Source organism: Podarcis erhardii (assembly GCF_964252035.2).
Source record: "Podarcis erhardii genome assembly, chromosome: 5".
Lineage (NCBI taxonomy): Eukaryota > Metazoa > Chordata > Lepidosauria > Squamata > Lacertidae > Podarcis > Podarcis erhardii.
This window is the reverse complement of record NC_138509.1, coordinates 21,402,867-21,429,248: the sequence shown is the minus strand read 5'-3', so window position 1 is coordinate 21,429,248 and position 26,382 is coordinate 21,402,867. Positions and strand designations below refer to the sequence as shown.

Sequence of the window (26,382 nt, the reverse complement as noted above, 5' to 3'; positions counted from 1 at the left end):
GGAAGGAAATTTTATGGCTTTAGCTGAAATGCTATAAGGAGTTAAGCTTAAATAAGTATACTAATTTTAATGGAAATAAGATTAAAAATATGTTAAGACATTTATATGATAGAAAATAGAGAAAGATGGAAAGGAATTGCTGAAACAATTAATGGAAGTGGAATACAAAGAGGGAGGTGAGAGGAGGTCAATGATACAAGGGAATGAAAGATAGAATATGGAATGTATGTTTTTAAAATTGTTTTTGTTTTGTTTGGTCTAGTTTATTGTGTTAGTTTAATGTGTTAAGGTTGTGTTTTGTATTGTTTATGTATTGTATTGTTTTTTCTCTTTTTTGTTCTTTTTTTCTCTTTTGTCTTCTTTATTCCTTTTCTTTTTTGTAAGCTTTAAAAGTAATAAATATTATTTTTTTAAAAAAAGGGGGGGAAGTAGGCTTCAGCTGCCTTTTACTTCATGAAAAAAAAAATCCCTTAAAACTTCCCTTTGGCCATTCTTAACAAAAAAAATATTTCAAGCGAAAAATGCTGGGTCCAACACACAGAATTCTCCCCCTTTTTCATTTCTTGTCCAGCACTGCCTGATCACACCCCAAGCTGATTCATGTGTAATGTCATGAAGTCCACTTGCCTGATGGTTAGGTTGTATTAGACTCCTGGAGGTCACCTGAGCAACTGACTATATCTAGTGGTTTGAACAGTTTGAACAGTTCCTGGGTTTGGGCACATTTCTTTCTCCCTCCTTCCAAGCCACTCTACCCCCCGATGACATGGTCCCACCTACCCTGTTTGCCTGGATACTTTCTCGTTTGCTTGGTGGACTTGGAAGCTGGCCACAGTGTTATTCGTTGCCAAGAGCTCGGCAGCTGTTGAGAGCATCCTAGGCTTCATTTGTCATCCCCAGTGCCGGATTTACGTATAAGCTAAACAAGCTATAGCTTAGGGCCCCACTCTCTTGGGGGCACCCCAAAAAATAAAGGGAAAAAATCTGGATGTACATTTCCAAAATAAAAGATAAAAAAAAATAAAACCTACATACAGCAACAGTGTTTTGTATTGTGTAGGCTCCTATGATGTAAGTAATGGGCCCCGCCTGCTAGCCTGCTCCCTAAAATATCACTGGTTTGCTCATTTCCATAGCTGTCAACTTTTCCCTTTTCTTGCGAGGAATCCTATTCGGAATAAGGGAATTTCCCTTAAAAAAGAGGAAACGTTGACAGCTATGCTCTATATATAGGGTGTCTACATTCTGCAGGGATTGGTTGTATGGTCAATATGTGCAAATGGGTTTAGATACCTATTAGGTCCATAAATTACCATATAGCGTATATTCAACACAAAAAACAGCGACAATTTGTTGTTGACAAAGGGCAGCTGGCTATATAAAGGGCCCCATTACCTTCTGTAGCTTAGGGCCTCGTCAAACCTAAATCCGGTCCTGGTCATCCCCCACACCAGCAAGGCTTACAGGGCTACAGATTTGAGCCCCAGTGTCCTTACATCACAGAGCCATTGGCTGCTTTGCTTCATCCTCCATCTTGGTCAGCTGTCCAGACAGCTGCACCACAAAAACATTTATGGGCTCTTCCCTTTTTCAAAGAAACCTGCTTCCTACCAACAGATGGAACTGTATGCAGAAGGCATGTTTGCCACGTTTTCTGCTAACATTTCATGTTGCCGTTCTAAAAATGCAGCTACTTAGAATCAGAAGTTAAAAAAACCCCACAACTGTGTTAATATTAACTGTAGCAGATGGGATTGAGAAGGGCAGAAGGGAGGAGAAAGAGGCTGATTTCAATCGCTTTTAATATGTTTTAGTTAAAAATAGGCCTGTGCCAGCTGCAAAGCATTCCATGCCAATTCCCCCCACCTTTATGTGAGAAATTTCTGTCAACAAGTTCCCATGGGGTGGGGGGCTACCAGGAATAGTAGGCAGCTTTTGTACTTTCAGCAAAAGTGAAAGAAAAAATGAGGGTTTTAAAAAAATCCTGCAAAAAACCAGTAATTCACAAATTGTGTGATGGGGACATTAGTGTGTCACTGCTAGAGCAGTGCTAGTGTACCCCCAAATCATTTTTTATTTTTTAAATGAAATTATAATGAAGGCTATGGCGGGACCAAAATATTGCTGGAGATTGTCTAATATAGTGGTACCTCAGGTTAAGAACTTAATTCGTTCTGGAGGTCCGTTCTTAACCTGAAACTATTCTTAACCTGAGGTACTACTTTAGCTAATGGGGCCTCCCGCTGCTGCCGCCGCGAGATTTCTGTTCTCATCCTCAAGCAAAGTTCTTGACCCGAGGTACTATTTCTGAGTTAGCAGAGTCTGTAACCTGAAGCGTCTGTAACCCGAGGTACCACTGTAATGCGTCTCTTTGTGAATTGCAGCTCTGGTTGTACCTCCTTCAGCCTCCTGTAGAGGAGAATACATTTATCCCAGTTCTTCATCTAATGTATCTGGATCACTCGAAGAACTCCCAATAGAGATATGAAGCAAAGTTATTTGCTTTTGGAGAATGTTGTCTATTGTGCCTCTTTATGAGTCACTGATCTGAGCTTACCTCCTTCTTAGCAGAACAGTGACTTATGAAGAAACTTCTCTGAGGGTGGCTAGTTTTCACTCTTACAAACTCTGACAGTAAACCTTTGGTGGTGGTGGGTGGGTGCTTGTGTATGGATGGGGGGAGGGAGATAAACTGAAAGAAGATTTTCAATATGCCAAATTGGCATTTTGGGGTGCAGTTCTGCCAGATACAACCCCCTAATATTTGGAACAGAATTTAGATGCCATGGAATACAGCCACATTCCCAATTTTAAATCCTGCTTATTGTTTTTGTGCAATAGCTCCTTATTTGCATGTCAACGGAGGTTTGTGTGAAATAATTCACAGATGCACGTTATATATTTTACAGTAGCTGCTAGTTAATTAGACTTATTAACTAGAGGGACTAGTTAATTAGACATATTAAGATGAACCGCGACATGCTAAGGGACTAATTTGCACAGATACGCCGTTTCCCTTCCTGCCGGAGTGGTACCTATTTATCTACTTGCACTTTGATGTGCTTTAGAACTGATAGGTGGGCAGGAGCAGGGACTGAGCAATGGGAGATCACCCCGTCACGGGGATTCGAACCGCTGACCTTCTGATTGGCAAGTCCTAGGCTCTATGGTTTTACCCACAGCGCCACCCGCATCCCATTACTATATATATTACTATATAAAAATAATTATTTTTATCTAGCAATCCCTAGGTATAGACACAGATGACATCAAATTATTTCCCAAACCTTTAGCCAAATGGTCAACCAGGGCCTCCAAAGAAATACATTGCTTGGCCTACTCCAGGCATTGGCAAACTCGGCGCTCCAGATGTTTTGAGGTTACAACTCCCATCATCCCTGACCACTGGTCCTGTTAGCTAGGGATGATGGGAGTTGTAGCCCCAAAACATCTGGAGGGCCGAGTTTGCCTATGCCTGGCCTACTGAAATAACATATCTTGTCATAGTTTAACATGCATGTAAACATGCGAGATAAAATCTTTATTCTGCAGCCCTCATCCCCAAATAAAGGGGAATTGTTATTTCACATCCCTTATGATGTGCTCACTAAGCTCCCAGATGCATTGCGAGTGGCATTCAACTAGGTTTTACTCAAAGTAGGTAAAGGTAAAGGGACCCCTGACCATTATGTCCAGTCGTGACTGACTCTGGGGTTGTGGCACTCATCTCACTTTATTGGCCTAGGAAGCCGGCATACAGCTTCCAGGTCATATGGTCAGCATTTATAAGCCACTTCTGGCGAACCAGAGCAGCGCACGGAAATGCCGTTTACCTTCCTGCCGGAGCAGTACCTATTTATCTACTTGCACTTTGAACTTTGCTTTTGAACTGCTAGGTTGGCAGGAGCAGGGACCGAGCAACGGGAGCTCACCCCGTCACAGGGATTCAAACCGCCGACCTTCTGATCAGCAAGTCCTAGGCTCTGTGGTTTAACCTACAGTGCCACCCGCATCCCATTACTCAAAGTACACCCACTCAAATTAATGGACCTAGCTTAGCCATGTTTCTTCATTTCAACAGGTCTACTCTGAATAAAACTTAGTTCAATACCAGCCTGGGATCTTACATATTCATTATTGAATGACTGCGTATCCTACAGTATACCACTAACTGTCCCTATAAGCACAGCTACCATAAACACAAATAAGTACTGTCAATACGCCTAGACCAAGGATAGGGAACTTCTGTTCTGCCAGATGTTGTTAAACTCCAGCTCCCATCAGCCCTAGCCAACATGGCCAATATTTTACTACTTATATACCACCCATTTGACTGGATTGCCCCAGCCACTCTGGGCAGCTTTGCAACAACAACAACATCAAACATTAAAAAACTTCCCTATACAGGGCTGCCTTCAGATGGCTCTGGGCTTGGATAACTCCATACCCTCTAACATTTATCCGATGAAAATAGCAACATCCTGCCATACCCTCCAACGTCCTAAGGAAAAGCGGGACAATCCAGAATCAAATCAGAAACTGTCATGACATTATGTTTGCTGACTGGGAACAGTTATGGACCACCGGCATTAAATTTACGGCATGTAATGCCTTAAGAGAAAATATTATGAAAATGATTTACAGGTGGTACATGACCCCAGTCAAGCTTGCGAAGATCTATCATTTGCCCAATAATAAATGCTGGAAATGTAATGAGACTGAAGGCACTTTCTTTCACCTTTGGTGGACCTGCCCAAAGATTAAAGCCTTTTGGGAAATGATTTATAATGAAATTAAGAAGGTACTTAAATGTACTTTTCATAAGAAACCAGAGGCATTTCTTTTGGGCATGGTCGGCCAATTGGTGTCAAGAAAGGATAAGACTTTTTTTATGTACGCTACTACAGCAGCAAGGATTCTTCTAGCAAAGTATTGGAAGACACAAGAATTACCTACACTGGAAGAATGGCAGACGAAAGTGATTGACTTTATGGGATTGGCAGAAATGACTGGCAGAATCCGTGACCAAGAGAAAGAGACGGTGGAGGAAGACTGGAAGAAATTTAAAGCTTATCTTAAGAACTGTTTTAAAATTGATGAGTGCTAAAATGTCAAGGGAAAGGAAGATGCAGAATTACAGCTGAAATTGTTTGATGAATTAAGATGAAATTGAGAATGAAAATAAGTTCCAATTTAATTGGAGTAAAGGGTTGCTGAAAAACTGTTAAATAAGGATGCAGAAAGGGTGAGGTATGGGGAAGTCCGAGAAAGAAGGCTTATGAAAATGAGGTTATGAAATTATACTTGTTCGTATGTTTTTGTTTGTTGATGTATGTTTGTTATTTTGTTTTAAAACTGGAAAATCAATAAAAAATTTAAAAAAAAAAGAATCAAATCAGAAACTGGGATGGCTTCTGTAAACCCGGGACTGTCCTTGGAAAATATGGACTCTTGGAGGGTCTGCACTTGATCCATTTTCATAAATTAATGGTGGGTGAGGGCAGAGGTGGATTTAGGGCAGGACAACTGGCTCTGACGCACTAGGTGCCAAGCCTAGGAGTCACCACAGGGTGTCAAGGGAGTGAATTGAGCAGAACAGGAGGTGGGAGGTGGGGTGCCAAATTTTGGCCTTGCACAGGGCACTGCAGAAATCTGAAACACCAAATTCTGCCCCTGTGGGTGGAGTGAGACTAGAGTGCCTAATCTACGTGCATTCAACTGACAACATGAAAAGACCTTGGGTACAAACGGGAACTCTCAAAATGCGGGCGTTTCACCCAAACAGGTCTATATTTGTACAGTTTGTAGGCACATGGAATGTTTTCATGCATGTAAGCTTGGGGGGCATGGTGTGCCACCGTGAGCCTGCCACGTCCCTTTTGCAGAGTCATTCACCCAAGCTTGTCTGAAAGGGGCTTTGATGACTGGCATCTGTATGAAAAAGCATTGTGTTCGAGATGACATGAGAATTCTATCTCTGGTGTTTGATACCACTTGAGTCACCACATCGTTTCTGTGCACACCAGCCCACAGAGTGCCTAATGAAATCCATCTAGCACTAGCAGCATTTTTATTATGTTGTGGAATGCTCAAAGCACTTCTCACATATTATGTGGAGAATATATTGTCCTTGGTAATCCTTACAATAACACTATAAGGAAGGACAGCATCGTTATCCCCACATGCCAGCCTTTCAAGGTCATCCTTAACAGAAAATGCCCCAATCCCTTTTATTTCAAGTAAAAAAATCTCTATTTCAGTGAGGTGTCCCTACTTTCTCAATAGCCATGACACAAATTCATTACAATAGCTGGTATAGCATAGTAGAAAACCAGAAATCATGATCTTTGAGTCCTCAGCTCACCTCTCACCTCAGCTTTGCCCTCACTCAGTGGCCGTAAGCAAAACCCTTTTCTCTCACCATCACCCCCCATCACCTCACCTGCAGTATGAGGAAATAATTCTGGAATACCTCACAGGGCTGTCATAATTAATGACACTGCATGTGATTGTGAGGTGTGGTGACATGTGTGTAATGCTATTACCATTACTAGCTAAATTGTGTCAAGTTTGATAGACTAGGAGAAAGAGAAGTCCAGTCTTTTCCCCAGCCCCATTCCCTTATTCTTCCCTCTAGCACTGTGGCGATTGCATCAGGTAGAACAAGGGATGGGGTCAACCCACCATTCCCAAAAAAGCTCCTGCTGCTGTTTCCCAAAGCTGAGAACTGCCTTCAGGTCATGGGGAAGAGGTAAGGAACACTTCCCCATGCGAACAAAATGCCAAAGAACCTTGATCTTTAAGAAGAAGACTCCAGTTCATTTGACCAGGGGAATATTCATTCACTGACATTCTGTCACTCCCAGTCATGGCTTCAAACTGCCATTGAATCCATACTCCTGAATTAACAGAAATCACAAATCCATTTTTTTTTCCTATGAAAAGCTGTCAGCATGGATAATCCTTAATTGCCCCATGCATTCTTCATATGTGAGTATTAATACTGAAACCTAGGTGCTGTTGGATTGTCCTTTTTTATATAAAAAAGATGATTTGATAGCAATAAAAAGCAATGCAAAATTCAGCGATATGCAAACATTTAAATGGTAACTCTATTAGGGGATATTTATACAGTATGCTGGTCAGCTTACTTACCAATTATATGGGTGAATTAAAAATAGTCTTTTTCGCTTTGGTATTCTGTAACTAACCCATTTACCTCAGTTTTACTCCCCCTTTTCCCCTAATCAAAACAAATATTTATGTAGGTTTGGATTTTGACTGCTGGGCTATCTAAGCTCAAGGAAAACTCTCTCCCATATTACAGGCAGCTCTTTCATGTTAAGAAGGACACATTAAAGGCAAGGAGGAGGATGAGCTGATCCACCTCTGGAGATGAGGGAAATCGGCTGGCTGGCAATTGCTCTTGCCTTGATAGGAAGTTAAATTGGACCCTCCATGGACCCTCCTGTCTCTAATCAGGAGATGACGGCAGGTCAACAGCAGCACCGATCCATCACAACCCATTTCAAAGTTCTCTGTGTAGAGGCAGAGAATGAAACCTCGCATAGCCGCTCACTGATCAAAATTGTCCTGGGAGATAAATTTCTACTTCTCATGAGCCTGTTCTGCAGGGGCAAAGATTTGGTTTTCCCATTCTCCACTGCATCCAAGACTGCAGCCAATGTAACTCAATGACAGCCATGGACAACGAGACCTGCTCTTTCATCTGCACAGTCATGTCCCAATACCCCTTTCTTGGTCATTCTACAGTCGGATGGAATGTTGAGGCATGAGATGGAAACTTAAGACACAATATGCAGATAAATATGAAATAGAAATTCCCAGAAAATGCTCACATGCTGAGCCCTCGCACCCACGTATCACACATTTCAGCAAAGATTAAAAACGGAAGATGAATTACTACACTAATCAAGTTATAATTACAGCTTATGCATACAGTGGTGCTTGAGAGAAGGCGAAGAGGCTGAGCGGGAACGGAACAGGCACCAACTGTTGTATGAGTCATGGAACTTACAAATGACTAAGTGGAGACAGAAGCCCAGCTGCATTTCAAGAAAAAGGGCATGAGAAGGGATGATGATGGTGATGATGATGAGAACAACAACAACAACAACAACAACAACAACAACAACAACAACAATACTCTGCCCATCTGACTGAGTTTCCTCAGCTACTCTAGGTGGCTTACAGCACATATAAAAACATAGTAAAATGTCAAACATTAAAAACTTCCCTATATAGGGCTGCTTCCAGATGTCTTCTAAAAGTGTAGTTGTTTATTTTCTTGACATCCGACAGAAGGGCATTCCACAGGGAGGGCGCCACTGCCCAGAAGGCCCTCTGTAGGTTCCCTGTAACTTCACTTTTTGCAGTGAAGGAACTGCCAGAAGGCCCTTGGAGGTGGACCTCAGTATCCAGGCTGAGTGACGGGGGTGAAGATGCCCCTTTAGGTAAACTGGGCTGACGCCATTCAGGGCTTTAAAGGTCAACACCAACACTGTGAATTGTGTGCAGAAATGTTCTGGGAGCCACTGAAGATCCTTTAGGACCGGTGTTACATGGTCCCGGTGGCCACTCCCTAAAGAGCATCCTCAAGGTATTTCAACACTGGCAAGCCAGGTTTTTGGTGTCCGGGAGCCGAAACGTTCAAAAACGGAGCCATTCGAGAACCGAGGTTTGACTGTATATTGTAATGACCATCTTAAGATGGCATGTTTGCTGGGCAAACAATGTACAATCAAACCCAATAAAGAACATCTCCAGATTTCAGTATGAGAAGAGCACTTATCCTTGAGGCCCATGGAAGAAAGTTCACCTAATTTAACTGAACATATGCAGATGTTTACTCTGAGAACAATTAACATGGCTTTTCTGACAATAATCGTTTTATAACATGCTGTTGATCTGACATTTTATCAAACAATTTCTGACCTTTACCTTTTGAAACGAGGTAATTTGGAAGTGAGTTTCTAATTAGAGATTAAATGCTGTTTATTCCTTCTCTTAATGTAGCTAGAACAACCAACCAGCGTTTTAAAGGACAGCGCCATAAAAAAGGGAAAGCAAACGCTAAAGCTTGATTTATGCTTCATGATCTAAACCAGCATATATGCTATTTGGGATATACGAAACACACATTTTTGCTGCCCTGCACTATTAGTCTACAGTCACCTAATAGCTGCCATGGTAATGACCTGACTCTCTAGCTAACTAGCCAGGCTGTTCAAGTTCAGCTTGCCTCATCTACAGTAATGAGCGCAACATGTGGACAGATGGCCCAGCAGTGAATTCACATGTGCTGATAGCAATTACAAAGATTTATACATATTATGTTGATGGTACCATACTACGGCAAGCATCCTAAACAGTTTTTTTTTAATAAAAAAAAATAGGATGAAGAGTCAGACATTCAAAACACACAACTCATCGAGGGCCTGGTCTGGGTTCCAGTAATCCCACCAGACTGTAGCGACAACCAAGGTTTGAGATCAAGTTTGCATTGTTCCAATACATACGGCTCAAGCTGTGGGAATAGCCAAAGGCAGGCACAGGGCAGCCAACCCCAAGCTTGGGAAGAGACAGAAACAGGTTCACCTCAGTATTTCAAGGGGTGCTTATTTTGCTCTTTGTAAGGCCACATGCTACGTCATCTCTCTCCCCTCAGCCTGTCTGCAACACATATTTTTAGTTGTTCTTATCTTATCTGTAAGCCACCTTGAGTACCTGTTAGGGATAAAGGTTAATAATAATAAATTGCTATTTTTCTAGAAAAAGGGGTGCCAGAAATCACCATGAACACCTCCCTCATTCTCTTAGAATGAGAGGTGCCAGAACTGAGTTCCAATGAGTTCCAGCTGAAAAAAGTCCAAGATGATGATGATGATAATAATAATAATAATAATAATAATAATAATAATAATAATAATAAACAACTGCTTGGGTATGCTGGTAGCTCCCCCACCCCACCCCTTATTGCTGGGCCAAAAGACCCTCCCCGCACAGTTTGGTGGCCACATTCACAGACCATAAAACAGGGGAGGACAATGTTTGACATTTTGGAGGAGGGTGAATTTTGAGATGGGGTGATACCAGTTTTTCTATGGCCTTCATTTGGCTGCCACAATGTGTGGAGGGCCACATGTGCTTTAAGGGGTTGGGGAGGGGAGGGGGCAATATGCTTCGGATGATATAATTAAGAGAACAATGGGGGGGGCAAGCCGTTTTTCAGGTTTGGAGGAAAGTAAGTTCTGTTGAATCCAATCCAAATCAAATGGAGGTGAGCTAGCCCACCACAAAAATCAATTCCTATGGATCCAATGGATTTCTTTCTTTCTTTGAAGATATCTAACAGGACTGGGTTGGGCGGGGGGAGGTTGCTTCCCTCTGTCTTAGAAGCTTTCTGGTTTAGAGCAGTAGTCTCCAACTTTTGCAGAACCAGTACCCATCTTCAGCCCAAGAATGCATTTAGGGATCCTCTGTCAGTTTGCATTTCTTAGTGCAGAAAGTGTTGATCTGATGTGTAGAGATCTTTCCTATTCTGCTTAATTCAAGAGGGTTCTGGAAGCCTCTCTGTATGAAAGAAACTTAATGATTGTTTGGGTTATACTTTCGGAGAAGCTGAGTACAACTGGCTTAAACTGATTCTCTTATCTCCTCCAATTAAGGTCATGCTGACTATAAATATAGGCCAGAAGGAGACTGGGTTTTACTTTCTTTCTCTTTCTATCTTCCTTCTGGTGTGGTGTTCTTTACACAGTATGCTTAGTGCTACGGTATGGTCTTGCTTTAAGTTTAGAAGTTTTTGTAAGTTCTGCAGCTGGGTTTTTTTATGGACTGTGCCAATCCTGAATGTACTGGATTAATGACCATTTTCACTCATTTACAATTGCCATTTTCACTCATTTACAATTGAAGTACAATTGCCATTTTGGAACTGTTACTTCATGTTTAAGTTTTTCCTCCACACATATGACATCCTCTACTTAGGCTTTTAACCATAAATTTTAATAGTAGAAGCACTCCTGTTGTGACCCACCATAGATCAGACCACAACCCAGTATTGTGTCCTGACACACCAGTTGAAGATCAGTGGTATAGCACAGGCATGTCCAACTCCCAAGAGACTGTGATCTACTCCCACTATATAAAAAAACTGGCAGTGATCTACCCATTGGCTTGACTTAAGTTGTTGAGCTTTTTTGGGTGGAGAAAGACACAAACTTGTTGAGCTTTTTTTGGGGGGGGCAATCGACCAGGATCACACGATTGGCCAGGATCAACTACAGATGCCCCGCAATCGAATGGTAGATCGCGATTGACCAGTTGGACATGCCTGGTATAGCGTAGTCCAGTGGTTTACATCAGTCCCATCCTCCAGGGGTACAATGTCCTTTGTTCAAATCCCTAAAGTCTCCAATTCAGAAAGAAGAGTACTTTTACCTATCCTTAGCAGGATCAGAGATGCTCACATAAAATATTCAACCAAAGAGGGAAGATAAATAAACAAATGACACCCATCACTGGGATGCAAGCAGGGAAGTTACACTAGACCCCCCAAACTCTCTAATCCAGCCAATGGGCAGTAAAACCTCCTCATTGTTACTGGATCAAAGAGCACTGCCGCCCACCCTCCAATCATGGGCAGCAAGACTTAGCCATACTAGGCCTGTTTGTTCAATGTCTTCAGGGAATTGTGGTAGCTATTCAGATTTCCACTCCAGAGTATTGTGGAGTGGAATGATTTCTGCCCAGACTCCACAAAGTGGAACTTAACAATTCTGCCCAGGCCTTGAAATGATGTCTAACTTATTAATAATTGCAAAGGTCTTGATTGCACATAAGGAAATTCCATCCATCAAGCAATGGCTAATTAAGGTTTGGCAGATTCTGGCCTTATTGAAAATTAGGTATTGTTTGAGTTTAAGAAAGAGGAAATTGAAAAATAAAAAAATCCATTTACAGAGCAATAAAGGCCTATTTATACAGTAGGGAAGAGTGTTGTGCTTCTACAAACATGGAGCAATGGAGGACATGAGGTGTTAACCTGTTCAGTGGCATGGTGGGAGACTTGCTAGGAAAATCAATCCTGTGGCATTTTCAGTTTCTTAATGTTTACCTTGTCCCATATCTTCTTCTAGGACTGTAAGATGTGATTAGATAAATGACTATTGCTCTGCTAATATGAAGTACCATGAAAATAAAATAAGTTATAAAAAAATGAATATTGTGTGTGCAAAGGGCTTTTCATCCTAGAGGAAGGAGCTCTTTTGCTCTTACCATTCCTCTCTACAAATCTAGTTTGTGCATAAAATGGTTAGAAGTGACTATGCAGTCTATTTCTGAATTCTGCTACTGACCATGTATGTTGTCATAATCAGAGAACAAGAAGAAAGAAAGGTAGACTATGGCAGCATTGTCCTCAGGCAAGGAATTGTTCAACATATAATCTGAACAGCTCAGGCAAGTGAATCAAGCGAGACAATGCAAAGAAAGGTTGGAAAGCCTTTGGGGCTACTAATCAGGCAGAGCTGCAGAATAAACTTTCTTGACCCCTAACAACCCATCATAAAAATTGCAAGTGCAAGCAACTCACCCATCGATCCCAATTCCCTGTCATCAACTACTCTGTCTACCTTTAATACTACTCCTACAGCAGGCCAGGATGTGGAGAACCCCACCGAGTAATTTCACTACTCTTCAAAACTCTTTTTGCTTTCCTCAGAATTCCTTGGCTCTTTCTCTCAGGCAGGGCTAAGAGATAAAAGGGATGGCCTACTGATAAAATGACTGGTTTGTGTTCCAAGATCTGTTCTTTGTGAATTCCAATATGAACTGACCTGATCCACATTTTCTGGTCTAATGTGTGCATTAAAAATATAGCTCTCCACTGGATTTTGCCCTTCTCCAAATTTTGTGATGCAGTTGTCAGGCCAACTCAAAAATAAAAATGCAGCATTGAAATGTGTAGAGCAGCTACTTACTTTACAATTAGGTACATTTAGAAATAGGTACTCCGGGAGAAAATATTTTTAGAAATGTGTGTTTCGTGAGAAAAGATGCTCAAAAATACATTTCAATACAAATGTAAATTCAATGTTTTGTTGTTGCTGTTTTTAATCACAGATTAATATGAAAGCAGGATGGAACAGACATGTATGAAGGCATGCAAAACTGGCACAGACCAGAAATAGACTGATCCAATGGGATGTCGGTGAATTCTGGCTAAAACAGAAATGAGAATGGAAATTGCTGGTGTTCACTTATTTATCACTTGTGTGGCATGGGAATAAATTCAGTGAATACAATTAGTATTTGCTGAGGTTGTTGCTTACAGTTCGCAAAAAATATGTAATTGAATACATTTTCCCCCATTTGCATTGTGTTTCCTTTGGATTGAAATGGATGGGGTAGAATGATAAAATGGCAATGTAATTTATGTAACTACATAAATTTCAGCTGTTATGTAAATTTCATCAAAGCAGGCAACAAGTTGAATAACACAGCTTTTGACAGAAAGCATACTGCAGCGGAACAGAAACACTGCTGCATGCAAGAAATACAGAGTGGAATGGAAAATGATGCCAGCTAGGTAATGTGTACAAGGGTGCACATTACTAGGTGTCCATAAAAGCCATATATTAGTGAAAATAACACCCAGACATTTATATCAAGGAAAATATAAACATTAGGGAAATACGTTTTGCAAAAATGTGCATGTTAGGCAGAAATTGCATACCAAATGTGTGTATTAGGAGAAATCTGAACTACAATGCTGATAACCTTTCATGGTGACTGTATTGAAAGAGACAATGCAAATTGATATGGAAATATGAAGGAATGAATTGGAAAAATCAAAGACTGTGAAAGACACCCTCAAGGGTAATATGTCAGGGGCCACATATTGCTGATGAACAGGCTGAAGTCAAAAGTGGGTAGAACTAAAGCCAAGGTAAGTGGGATTTACCTATTTCTGTAACCACTTTTCTCTCACTTTCTCATTGGATTCCCTTCTTTTCCTTTCTTTTCCCTCTCCTTGCCATACACAGGAAGTTACATCATGATCCACATGCATTTGGTCTAAGGATCCCACCCATCTTTGGGCTGCAAGTTGCCAAACTGATTTCTTGTATAATTGTTATCCCTCCAAGCAAGAAGGTATCATGGCAACTAATGGCAGTATCTGAATTTTATATATGGATCATGTCCTTCATAAGACTCCACATTAAGTGATCTTCATAATACAGTCATACCTTGGATCTTAAACGCCTTGGCTCCTGAACAAATCAGCTCCTGAATGATCAAAACCCAAAGTGATTGTTCCGGTTTTTGAACAATTTTTGGAAGACAAACGTCCGACGGGGCTTCCGCAGCTTCCGATTGGCTGCTGGTGCTTACTGCAGCCAATCAGAAGCCGTGCTTTGGTTTTCGAACGTTTTGGTAGTCAAACAGACTTCTGGAATGGATTCCATTCGACTTCCGAGGTACGACTGTATTCTCATGTAGAGTCTTGCAGTGTGCTAGGAATATATTTTTCCTGCTCTGAGTGGTTTACTTTTTCTCCCATCTGGAGGGGAAAGTGAGTGTGATTCAGTTGTACAGAAAACCATTTCAATCATGTAGCAGAAGGCTCCATTTCAAGTTATGCTGTCCTAGGAAAGATCTCCTAGGGAATGGAGAGCAAATTCAGCTCAAGTAAGTGAAAATCCAACCCCAGAACAAGGACTAATAGCTTACGTTTCTGAATTCCTCCGCTGTAATCAATCTTGCTAAAATCTGTATTACGCTGAGCGCAGGAGGTGGCTCTCCTAGGGCTTCAGCTATATATCGAAAGAGCTCAGCTTCGTTCCAGTGACTCTGCAGGAACTCCAGAAAAATCCTGAAAGGCATGATTAAACAGAAATGCCCTATTAAATATTATTTGAAGTCTCATTTGTACTGCAGCTTCTCTATAGATTTATGATTTTTTAAAACAGGAGGCATAAAGAGAGACAAAATGAAGGAATTTGATTGTTTTAAAAGGACTTAAACAGCCAGAAATTCGGGACATGCTTTGTGGCACACCTATTGCTGTTAAGCCTGCAAACCTTCTCAATTATGATGATAATATGTGTACCATATAGGCAGGCAGCATGGTGCATCTCATCCAAATTGATTTCAAACCACTCCAGAGCACTTTATTGATTTCCAGCTTCTGGGGACCACCTTTGATCACTGCTAAGTGCATCTGATTCTGGTGGATGCGTGACGAGAGGTAGCAACCCCTAGCAAATGTTCAGGGCAGGAAGTGACTGTGATTAGAGTCACAGCAGCATGAACTTTTAAAAAAAGCTGTTTTGCTTGGTCTGTTCATGTGTCCATATCAGGTACAACATAGTCCCATGGGCTGCTGTGGGTTCTCATGCCCAAAGAAAAAAGAAATTTGCATCATTAAGTTCTTAACAGTTTTCGCAGATCTTAAAAGAAAGAAGAAAAGCAACGAGCCATCTTGCCATTCCAGACAATTACACTACGCAGGGAAAGGGGTGTGATAGGCTGATCTCTTGAGAAGTAACCCAGAACTAAATGCAATAAAAAGCAGACCACTTAGGATGCAAGGTAACTATTAAAAAAAACCAAAAAACAACCCTACCCAATCAAAAAATACATTCAAAAATGATTTCAAGTTGCAAGAAAGGAGATTGTGACAAACATCAGGAGAAACTTTCAGACTGTAAGAGCTGTTCAACAGTGGAACAGTCTCCCTCAGAAGGTAGTAGACTCTCCTTCCTTGGAAGTTTCTAAGCAATGTGATGGTCATCTGTCATGGATGATTTAGCTGAGATTCCTGCATTGCAGGGGATTGGACTAGATGACCCTTGGGGTCCCTTCCAGCTGAGGGTCCCTTCCTTGATTCTATGATTATACATATTTGCATTTCAAGATCCATGTTTTGAGCATGCAATGTTATTACTTTTTAGAGTTGGGAATATTACAATGAATAATAAGGACAGTGTATTTACATCCTCATGGCCAACAGTTGAAACTCAACACAAATTGAGTGCTTATATAGACCTTGCATCTAAGACAGGGCTGCGTCACCACATGGATGCCATTTTTTTGTAACATCCCTGTCACAAATGTACTTGGTGGTTGTACTCACTAGAAGCTGGAAACTAATTCGTTTGGGGAAGAAAGGGGTGACATGAAGAGAAGAGTGTGACACACAGACTTGAGAAAGTGTGAGCACCATATGCAAATATTTGTATGCACACAATAATAATAGTACATTTGTGTGTACCTATCTTAAAAAAAAGGAAAGAAAAAAGCCTGTGCCCGAGCAATTTAAAATATACAAATAAAACATGTTTCATGTCTTATTTTGCATTGTTTGTTATGGTTTCGCTTTGCAGGGCACAGAATGTCAGCCTCTGACCGATGATCTCTGCCTGATTCAGCTATCCCTCTAGTTTCTGAAACGTCAGCAGGTATTGCCTACTTGCTGTCAAGCACAATCATAAAATTTAGAAACTTAATTTTTGAAAAACCCAAAGATTCTCAGAAAGCTGAACTCCACACCCAATACAGCATTCTGAACATGGTCTGCACTCCTGCAGAATGGCAACCTGCACACAATCCTGTTTATGTTGTTGGGAAACTGTGTACTTGCAGCTACTCACACAGAGGCAATTAAGGTTTGGCAGATAGCCAGAAGGCAATCTGAAGGAGTAAGTCTGCCTGGTGATAACAGAGACATGGAGACCGCTCCCTGATTGGCCAAGCTCTCTCAAGGGAGTGATAATTAATGGCCTACTAACTGTTAGTTGAGAGTTTGGAGTTCAGAGGTTCAGAGTTCTGTGTCAGGGTAGGAGTTGTGAGTCTTGTCGGAGAGAGCTAGCAAAAGATCCATGTTCTGTTCCTGTATATAGTCCACTGTATATAATAAACACCTAACTACAAGTTCCTGGTTCCTGCTTTGTCTATCCTGTCTGCAGCCAAGTCTCCAATTGCTTCCGTGGATTCTGCATGTACTCTGCTAGGTCTGGCTAAGGTCCTGCAACTAGTCAGAAAGTTGCGAAACACCAATAGGTTTTGCCAATATATGTTTTATGTGCATGTTTTCTAACATTGGTTGAGTTAGAAAAAATCACTTTATTTCTAGAATGTTTCCTGTGGTTTATATTGTCTCTCCTCATTTGCTGATGTGACAGGAATAGAGGCAGGAGCTTGGTACTGATTCTTCAGGATTAGCTGACCAACAACAGTGCTAGGACACACACATTCATGATATCCTTTCGCGATATTAGAGGCATTCTAGAAGTTATATGGCTAAGGAGAACCTGTAGTTTCAAAGCACAGGAAACCCTCTGGCTGAAGTCAAAGCATTTTGCACATTGAGAAATTGCAACCCTTTTACCTCAACATGACAAGTATTGCAACGAGCAAATTGCAAATGAACTAAAAGCAAAACAACATTAAAAAGGCTCCTGGGGACCGATGAACAGAATGTAGGGGAAAGACCTTCATATCAAAATATCCAGGCACCATTTGCAGAAAGGCACGGTATAATCATTCCCAGGGAATAACACTGCCTGACTCTAATTGGAAAAGGTTAGCAGTAATCTTATATAACATGAAAGGCATTTTGCATTGCTGTTGATGTTCCCTCCAGGAGAGAATCATTATTGTGTTGCTTCTCAACCCTTGTTGTTTAGGATTTTCATATACAGTGTGCATGGGGGGGAGGGTACTACACAACAGTTTCTCTTCTTCAGCAAAGTCTATTCTTCAGCTCAAAAGGCTGCACAATTAAAACACAGATTGAGTTTCCATCAGGAAAGAACCAATAGCAACTCTAAAGCAACTTTGCTGGGGAAAATAACCCGCACAGCAATAAAAGCAAGTGGGCAATCCTGCTAGTTCTCCTCGGAAAGCTATCATTTTCCACTGAGATGATTGATTTATCCTGGATCCATAATTTCATTCTTTGAATGGATAGGCTGATAATGCATTTTTAATTTCACACGATGGGTTTTTTCCTCTGTGCTTGTAAACTGATAACCTCAGGCAAGGACTGAGTATTCAGCCAAGGGATAGACTGATGCAGTTTACGAAGAGTATTATAACCTCCACACCTCGCAAAAATCGATACGTGTATTTCTTTTCTCTCTTTTTTTAAAGCAGGTGGAATTATAAACCAAAACAATATTAAGCAATTCAGCCATAGCCTCAGTGATTTGCAGAAAGGGGCCAGGACAAAGATATCAAAACAAGCACATTGGAAGAGATGTTTGTTCCTGCAGTGTAGCTCTAGATGCTGATTATCACCCTATATCCTTTTAAATGTGTTTATGGGAAGTGAGGGGGGAAGGGGTTGTTGGTTTGTTTTGGTTTTTATTATTTTTGTGTGGCTCTTGTCTTGCATTTTTATATCCTGAGATATACGGATGAGGGTGGTATACAATTTTTTAAAAAATAATAGAATAGAATAGAGTGGTACCTAGGGTTACAGACACCTCGGGTTACAAACCCCTCAGGTTACAGACTCCGCTAACCCAGATGTAGTACCTTGTGCTAAGAAATTTACCTCAAGATGAGAACAGAAATTGTGTGGCGGCGGCAGCGGGAGGCCCCATTAGCTAAAGAAGTACCTCAGGTTAAGAACGGTTTCAGGTTAAGAACGGACCTCCGGAACGATTTAAGTTCTTAACCCGAGGTACCACTGTAGAATAGAAATGTTTCCAACTGGAGGAAATAACCCTAGTGTATGAGGAAGACAGGCCTGGACCAAGACCTTCTGGTGCTTGGTGCAAGACATGTCATCAGTGTTTCTCCCCACCACAGATCCAGGCCCATGCCCTCATGGGCTGGGTGGAGCATGCTACCCAAGGTGGGTTGCCTCAGGTCATCTTATTGGTATGCTGGCCATGCTAGGGCAGCAAGCTACCTTAATGACTGCAGGTTAGACTGCATAGCACACCTTTCTACCCACTTCCCACCCCTCAAAATTTGCTGGCTGAAGTATGGCCTCGTAGTAGGGCTGGCCATGCAAGAAGAATATAAGTCTTCTCTCTCTTTTTTTATCAATAATGTTTATTGAGTTTCATACACATATAACACATACTGTAAAACAAATAAAACAAAAATAAAAAAGAAATAAAGCAAATAAAGCAAATAACAACAAAAGATATAACAACAGACACATAAACAATACAAATTAATTAATTAATTAAACTTCCAACCTCATAAACATATTGCTTGACTTCCTCTAGTCCTTCCCATCTGAGTTTCCTTGTAACTGAATGTAGCAGTTTTCCCAATATCATTATTCAAAAACAATATTCCAATTATAGTCAAATTTCTTAACTTTTCTTAACATTCTAAATCTCATTTATTTAATTAAATCCTTAGGCCTAATTAGTACTTTCAGGTAACTTCTAATTTTTAATATTACAATATTTATTCAAATAATCTTTAAATTTCTTCCAATCTTCTTGATGTTCCTCTTCTTTCTGGTCGCGGATTCTTCCAGTGAGGTCAGTGGCTATTAAAATTCGAGCAGCAGTTGTGGCATACAAAAATACCTTTACATCTTTCTTGGGCAATTCAATACCTATTATTCCAAGGAGGAAGGCCTCTGGTTTCTTTATAAATGTATATTTCATCATTTTTTTTTAATTCATTATAAATCTTTTCCCAGAAATCCTTCACCTTGGGACAGTTCCACCACATGTGATAAAAGGTACCTTCCTTTTCTTTACATTTCCAACATAAATTATCACAGTTATGATAAACCTTGGCTAATTTAACAGGGGTCAAGTACCACCTATACATCATTTTCATAATATTTTCCTTTAACATCATACATGCAGTAAAACTTAACCCCTTTCAAGAAGAATATAAGTCTTCTCCCCAACTACCTGTTTTCTGTGTGCAGGTTTATTTTGTACGGGGGACTATTTAGTCCTGCGATTCCTTCCCACTCCCAAATCGAAAGGGATAGCACCCAAGAAAGAAATCGTCACCTTGTCTAATGTTTGCATAATCCAAGGCTTAGACTTTTCAAGGGGCGGTCTTGCAATTTTAAGTTAACAAGTAACCCTGCTTCACAGTTAATGCAACTGCTTTGAATTCAGTGGGCGTAATGTATGGATAGTATTCAGCTAGTTTTTACTTGGAGTAGACCAACTGTAATTTCAGTTGGTCTACTTTGGGGAAAACTTAGTTGAATGCCACTCTATATGACAATAGTTTTATTGTTCTCAAGTTGCAAGGTAAGCTAGAAATTAAAAGAAGTGCCTTCATATTACCTAGACAGGGTTAATACTGAAACTAACATTAATATTCATGTCCCTATATTTACTAAGATGGTTTTCTAATTTGATCTTAATGACTGAAAAGCACTCAGAGATGTTTACATGAAGGGTGCTACATAAACACAAGTGACTGATTACATTAAGGATTTTTAGCATGCATGTTGATTGAGAGAGAACGACGACTGTGGGGCTATGAAGGAAGGACAGAGGCAAAAACATAGACGTGAACTATTTGGAATTCTTCACAAGGCAGTGTTGATACTCCATGCCAAGCCAAAAAAGAAAAGAAAAAAGCTTCCCATTTACATGTGCATTAGTATCTCTGCATTTCCTTGTGTTGTTTCATGCTTCTGGGTAAGAGGCTGGCGCTGCAATCCTTTATAGTATTTTGAGAGCACTGTTTGGACGCAAATCTTTAAAATAGCTCTCTTAGGTAAAACAAAGAAAAACAAACCTGATACCACAGTTCTGATGCTGTAAGACTCATCTCCTACCAAAACCTGGAGCAAGGCCTTGGGATTGTAGCTATTCTGGGATGCAGGAAAACAAAGGTTAGGGGGCAAGGAAAAGGTGAAAAGGGGGAGGCATGAGGAAATGGCACCAATCATAGCAAACCCCTTTCCCCCTCTCAAAATCCATTGAATGTTTCTTCCAAGGAGCAACCTCCAACTTCACCTCAACAGTTGACATTTAGCCCAGACACTGAGGTCCAGCTCTGATGGCCTTCTGGTGGTTTCCTCACTGCAAGAAGTGAAGTTACAGGGAACCAGGCAGAGGGCCTTCTCAGTAGTGGTGCCCACCTTGTGGGATGCCATCCTATCAAATGTCTAGGAAATAAACAGCTCTCTGACTTTCAGAAGACATCTGAAGGCAGTCCTGTATAGGGAAGTTTTTTATGTTTCCTGTTTTGATGTGATTTTAATATTCTGTTGGGAACCACCCAGAGTGACTGGGGCAACCAAGTCAGATGGGCAGCATATCCCCAAATCTGGGGAGAGAGCAATATAGCCTCAATGGAAGTACTCCAGAACAGATGGGTGGCACATAAATATAATAATAATAATACCAACTACTACTACTACTACTACTACCACAGAATCACATTGAACCAGCAGGAGTAGAGTCCCCTTGTCCATGCAAAAGCAAGCATAACTTTAAAGCTTTTATAACCCATTTTTGTGTGTCAGTTCTGATTACATGGACAGAGACAGGGCCAACAATATAGCGAGGTTGGAGCCAGAAGCATGTACCATTGACAGATGTGCCCAGGTGTCAGGAAAACTTCTTTATGTATGCCACTACTGCAGCTCAGATCTTGTTAGCGCAGAAATGGAGGGTGAGAGAGGTCCCTAATAAAGAGGACTGGCAATTAAAAATGATAGAATACGCAGAGTTAGCAGGTTTAACTAGTAAGATAAGAGAACACAAGGATTGAGTATATAAAGAGGAATGGAAAAGCTTTGGGGAGTATTTGGAAAATAATTGTAAACATGTGAAAGTGTTAGCAGGATTATGGTAAATTCAACAGTATAATATAAAATAAAGGAATAATAAAGGGAAAAGAGAACTAAATGGATATATAAGCATATGCAGAAATGGTGGGAAAATCAAAGGAACCGGGGAAGGAGAAGAAGGGAAGTCATAAATGATTGTTTTATTATAGAGTAATATAGCAATGAGGGAAATGTTTATTTTAATGTGAATGTGGTTTTGGAAATTGTACTAATGAAAAAAATATAAGTAAAATTCGGGAGGGGGACAGCATGGCCCCACCCCTTGTTAATCATGTGATGCGCCTTTAACCCATCATGACAGGCTTTCTCACATGAAAAATTACCTACATATTCTATTTTATTTAAAACTTCTTCTTTTTTTGTCTAGCTGGTTTCCATATTTTACTTTCTATGTCTTTTGTTCCCTTTAAAAACATAATCAGAACACTCTAAAAAAATCTCAAGGTGGCTTGCAACAGTGGATTAAAACATTTCACTATAATGAAACAATTTCCTCCTTTGTGCTGATGTTCAGACTGAATCCCTGCCTATTATTCTCCAGATTCCACATTCAGGGATCACAATGGGCTTGAATCTTGAGGGGAATCAGCTGCGGCACAACAAGCTTTCACTGGTGCAACTGTTACATTGGATTTCTTTGTGGTGCAACTTTTAAACTCTGCCATCCCCTAGCACAAGGGCTGTTGTGCTAACATTTAAAGAACACTGTATATGGTCCTAAAGTTTTAGAAAATTGCTCCCCACCCCCAACTATCTTCTTCCTCCAACTTCTCCTCTAAATCATCTACTCCTTGGACATTTCTCCTTGCCACCTCCTCTTGTGTCCCAAACTTATTTCCTATTAAAGCAGGCTGCAGAGTTAAACCTTCTTGATTTTCTTTCAATTCTTTCATTGTCTGGACTGTTTGCAAAATCAATTCACCTTTCTCTTCCACTATCTGTAGTCTTTTTTTCTATATTATCTGTTTTCCTATCTAAATCCTTCTTTGTGCTTTCTAATTTTTGTATTGGTCTTTCTACACTCCTTTTACAGAGTTGTGCCAGAATAAATCTAACTACACCAGCTGTTCATGCTATCTCTTCTTTACTTCCTTTTGGTTTACGTTTTCCTTCATTCACAAAAGATGGCAGGTGTTACAATTTTCTTAACACATCTAATTTCACTAGTTTACACTCCAAGAATTAACATCTGTCTTCTATTACCTAATACTTGAAAATGATCAATGAAATATTCATTGCTTACACAATTATATAAATCTATTCCATATTCAAACAAAGCTCTATTTAACACATTTACCTAATTCACTTCATTAAATATTCTAGGTTTTCACATGCCCAAAATAATTTGAAAAATATATATTTTCCAATGTGATGTTAAAACTGATATATATATATATATATATATATATATATATATATATGCAGGTTTTGGTGTCCTCAAAACCTGCATTCCTGTACCCGTGAAAATCTACGAAAGCATATATATATATATATATATAAAATTATATAATTATATATGAATTATATATATATAAAATCTAAAAATATCTTCTCAGATTTCTAAACTTACACATATGTAATATATTATTATTTGTCTATTAACAATACAAAATAGAATATCTAGGTTATTATTCTGAATAAATTATTGTGCTTGATTAGTTTGAGTTGTCAAATTGCTTGATTGGCAAGGTCAGCTGTTAACTAAAATGAAAAGAAATGTAGTTCTGAAAACCTTTGTTTTTATCTTGCATTATTGGGGTGTTAAGCAGGCAGGATCAATAATTATTTAACCAAGTATAAAACTGGAAAGAAGGCAGCCTGGATCTTGAATTCTCAATTCCTAGCTCTTAATTCATGCTATCAGTATGACAGACAGACACACAGACAGGGCCAACAGTTACTTAATGAACTGCAAAGTGGAAACGAAGGTAGTGCAGGTTTTAAAGTCAATAGTTTGTTAAAGCTGTTACAAGGTGTTTGGGAATGTTAGTGATATAGAGCCAAACTCCCCTTGGCCCAATATGTCACAGTTGATAGCTTTTATATGTTCACTTTCTCCCTCATGCTGGAAGCATAATCCTGTTAAAAAGGTCAAAGGCGAGTTCTTCCCACTGATCTCTTACTGCTTTGTGTCTGGTTTTCACTCTCATCTGCATTACAGGCTCTCATTATTGACTGGGGCTTTCTGGTCCCACCAGAAGTAGGACCTTCCAGATCAGAGGGTCAGGCTGTACCTGCCACTTCCTAATTTCATCCTCCACTCCATGCCTCTGCTGATGTAGATGTAAGGAGCAATCCACAGGTCCCTCCCACAACTTCTGTTACTAGCCTATACACTCCTATTGGACTGGGAGATTTTGTTCATGTAATCATTAAGGGGATGGTGGAGGCTAGATTAACAGTCAACTGTACCTGCTATGTTCTTTCCTTCATCTCCCATTGTAAACAGTAAACACACCTCTACAATCTCAAAACTATGCTCAACAAATCCATGCTTTCCCTTGTTCATGGGGCCCCAATCCCCTTCCTCTGCAAACTGGAAAAATACCAGTCTGAAAAAAAACAACAACAAATCTTTACTGTGAATATCAGTTCCCTTATATTCTGATGGCAGTTCTTGATCTCAGGGTGATGTCTCCTCCTGGAGCATATAGGATTGGACATAAGAATTAAAACCACCCAACCGAAGTCCGGAGAAGGGAACCTGTGGATGGTCAATGATACGCACTACACTTAACAGGAATTCCCTGAGATGGGAGTGAAGGAAATATCCCCTTCCTCTGACCACCTAAGATACTGTCAAAGCAGCTGCCTGATGGTTAAAGCATTTAATCTCAGACATTTGTCTGTACCTGCTTAAACAAATCCAGCACGTACTTAGCAACATTGTAGTTCAGTGTCCAACCCATTTCCTTACTCCATCAGAGGAAGACCTACTAGAACCTGTTGCAGCCTACACTAGAGAATGCTTCCTGATGAGAGCAGCACTTGCAGATTGATCCATGAGTAACCCATCAGCAACAGCTACATCTGTTTATCCTCCAGAGACGATCATCCAGGAAGCATCACTGGGCCTTACATGCAAATGATTCAGGAGACACCTACTAGACTTCTATGTTCAGGAACGACCTGATAACTGATGTTAATGTTTTCTTAATCTAGTAGATGTATGTATGGTTAGCCTTTGTGCAATGGGATAGATCTTCCTTTGTCCCAGGTTGCTAGAGGGACCCACATGCCTGACCCACACCATGGTGGGGTCTACCTTCCTAGAAACTCCTTTAGTTATGGCAGGTGGTGGGCTGAGAAGTGATATCAGCCAACAGTCCGGCAGCCCAAGGGATAGTTCCTTGTCCTGTGCTGTGCCAAACCAGGGATGCACTGATACCAATAAAGTTGTGGTCATGTGTGACTCACCCTTCTTGCCTATGGTTTGGTCTTGCTCCGAGACCCCTGCTTTTGGCATGGAGATGTGCCTGGTGCACAACAGACAGATGCCACACGGGGCTGTACATAACCTTCCTCATTATCAGCTAACATACTGCCTTTGTGGTAAAATAAGAAACACATTCTTCTCTTACCTATTAGTTAGAATTGTTCACTGGCCCATCCAGCTGACATTGATCTTTCTGTTATCTGGTAAAGAGAAGTTTATTATACTGAAGGCTGCCCTATCTTCACAGGTGCTGTTAAGTTGTGACAAGAATACCTTGATAAAAATATTGGTTGTGGTGGTATGAATTGAGTTTTTACTCACTTTTTGTATTTTGATTGTTACAACGTTTGGTCATGGAAAAACATGTACTGAACTGAACCCAGAAGCAAATCCAAACCACCAAACATCTATGCTACCATTTTTGGTGGCTCCATCCCTGTGTGAGCAATGTCATGTTCACACAAACCACCGGCAGGAAATGGAGTCTGTCAGCAGATAAAAGCAGCTGAGAGCCTTGCAGCACCCTGAAGACTAATACAATTTAGTATGGCACAACCTTTCATGGACTAGAGTCCATTTCATCAGAGAGACATTTTGTGTGGGAGAATTTTGCGCTTATATGAACTAGCTCACGGACAACACTGCTCATCACTTCCCCCAGATGTTTTATTTGGAGGAAAGCTGAATGATTAGTTCTTTTGAGGCACAAAATCACTAAGATATATCTACTACATGCACTATCAAGTTAGAAACAGTGTCTGCATTGTAACCAGGGGAATAAATCGCACTCCATCGCATAACTTGCTGAGTCTTGCTTCTCTGTAACTGAAGAAGTCACAATTTTTATTTAAGCTGTGTTTTTACAGAGCCAAAACAAACATGGCAGGGAAAGCTTTCACAATATAGCTTCACATTGGGTGATGCTGTCATAGAAAATAGCTTTCTTTTGAGAGTCTCTCGGTAGATATTCACAGAGCTGACACTTGAAACCAATTCGTGTAATTCCCACAGACCTTTATTCACAGTCAAAACCTAAAATTTGCTCCGGCAGCCTCTAATTCACCTTTAATCTTCTCATGTGTGGAGGCCAGTCTGCAAACACAGGGTGGAAGAACCC

The 26,382-nt window shown here is 40.5% G+C and overlaps 1 long non-coding RNA gene across 1 annotated transcript; it reads left to right on the top strand.

Moving 5' to 3' along the window:
- Window positions 1-6,560: 6,560 nt before the first annotated feature.
- Window positions 6,561-8,278, top strand: LOC309341618. The gene is made up of 2 exons (XR_014156439.1): window positions 6,561-6,751; window positions 7,328-8,278. It is a non-coding gene; the product is annotated as an uncharacterized lncRNA (long non-coding RNA).
- The last annotated feature ends 18,104 nt before the right edge of the window (window positions 8,279-26,382 follow it).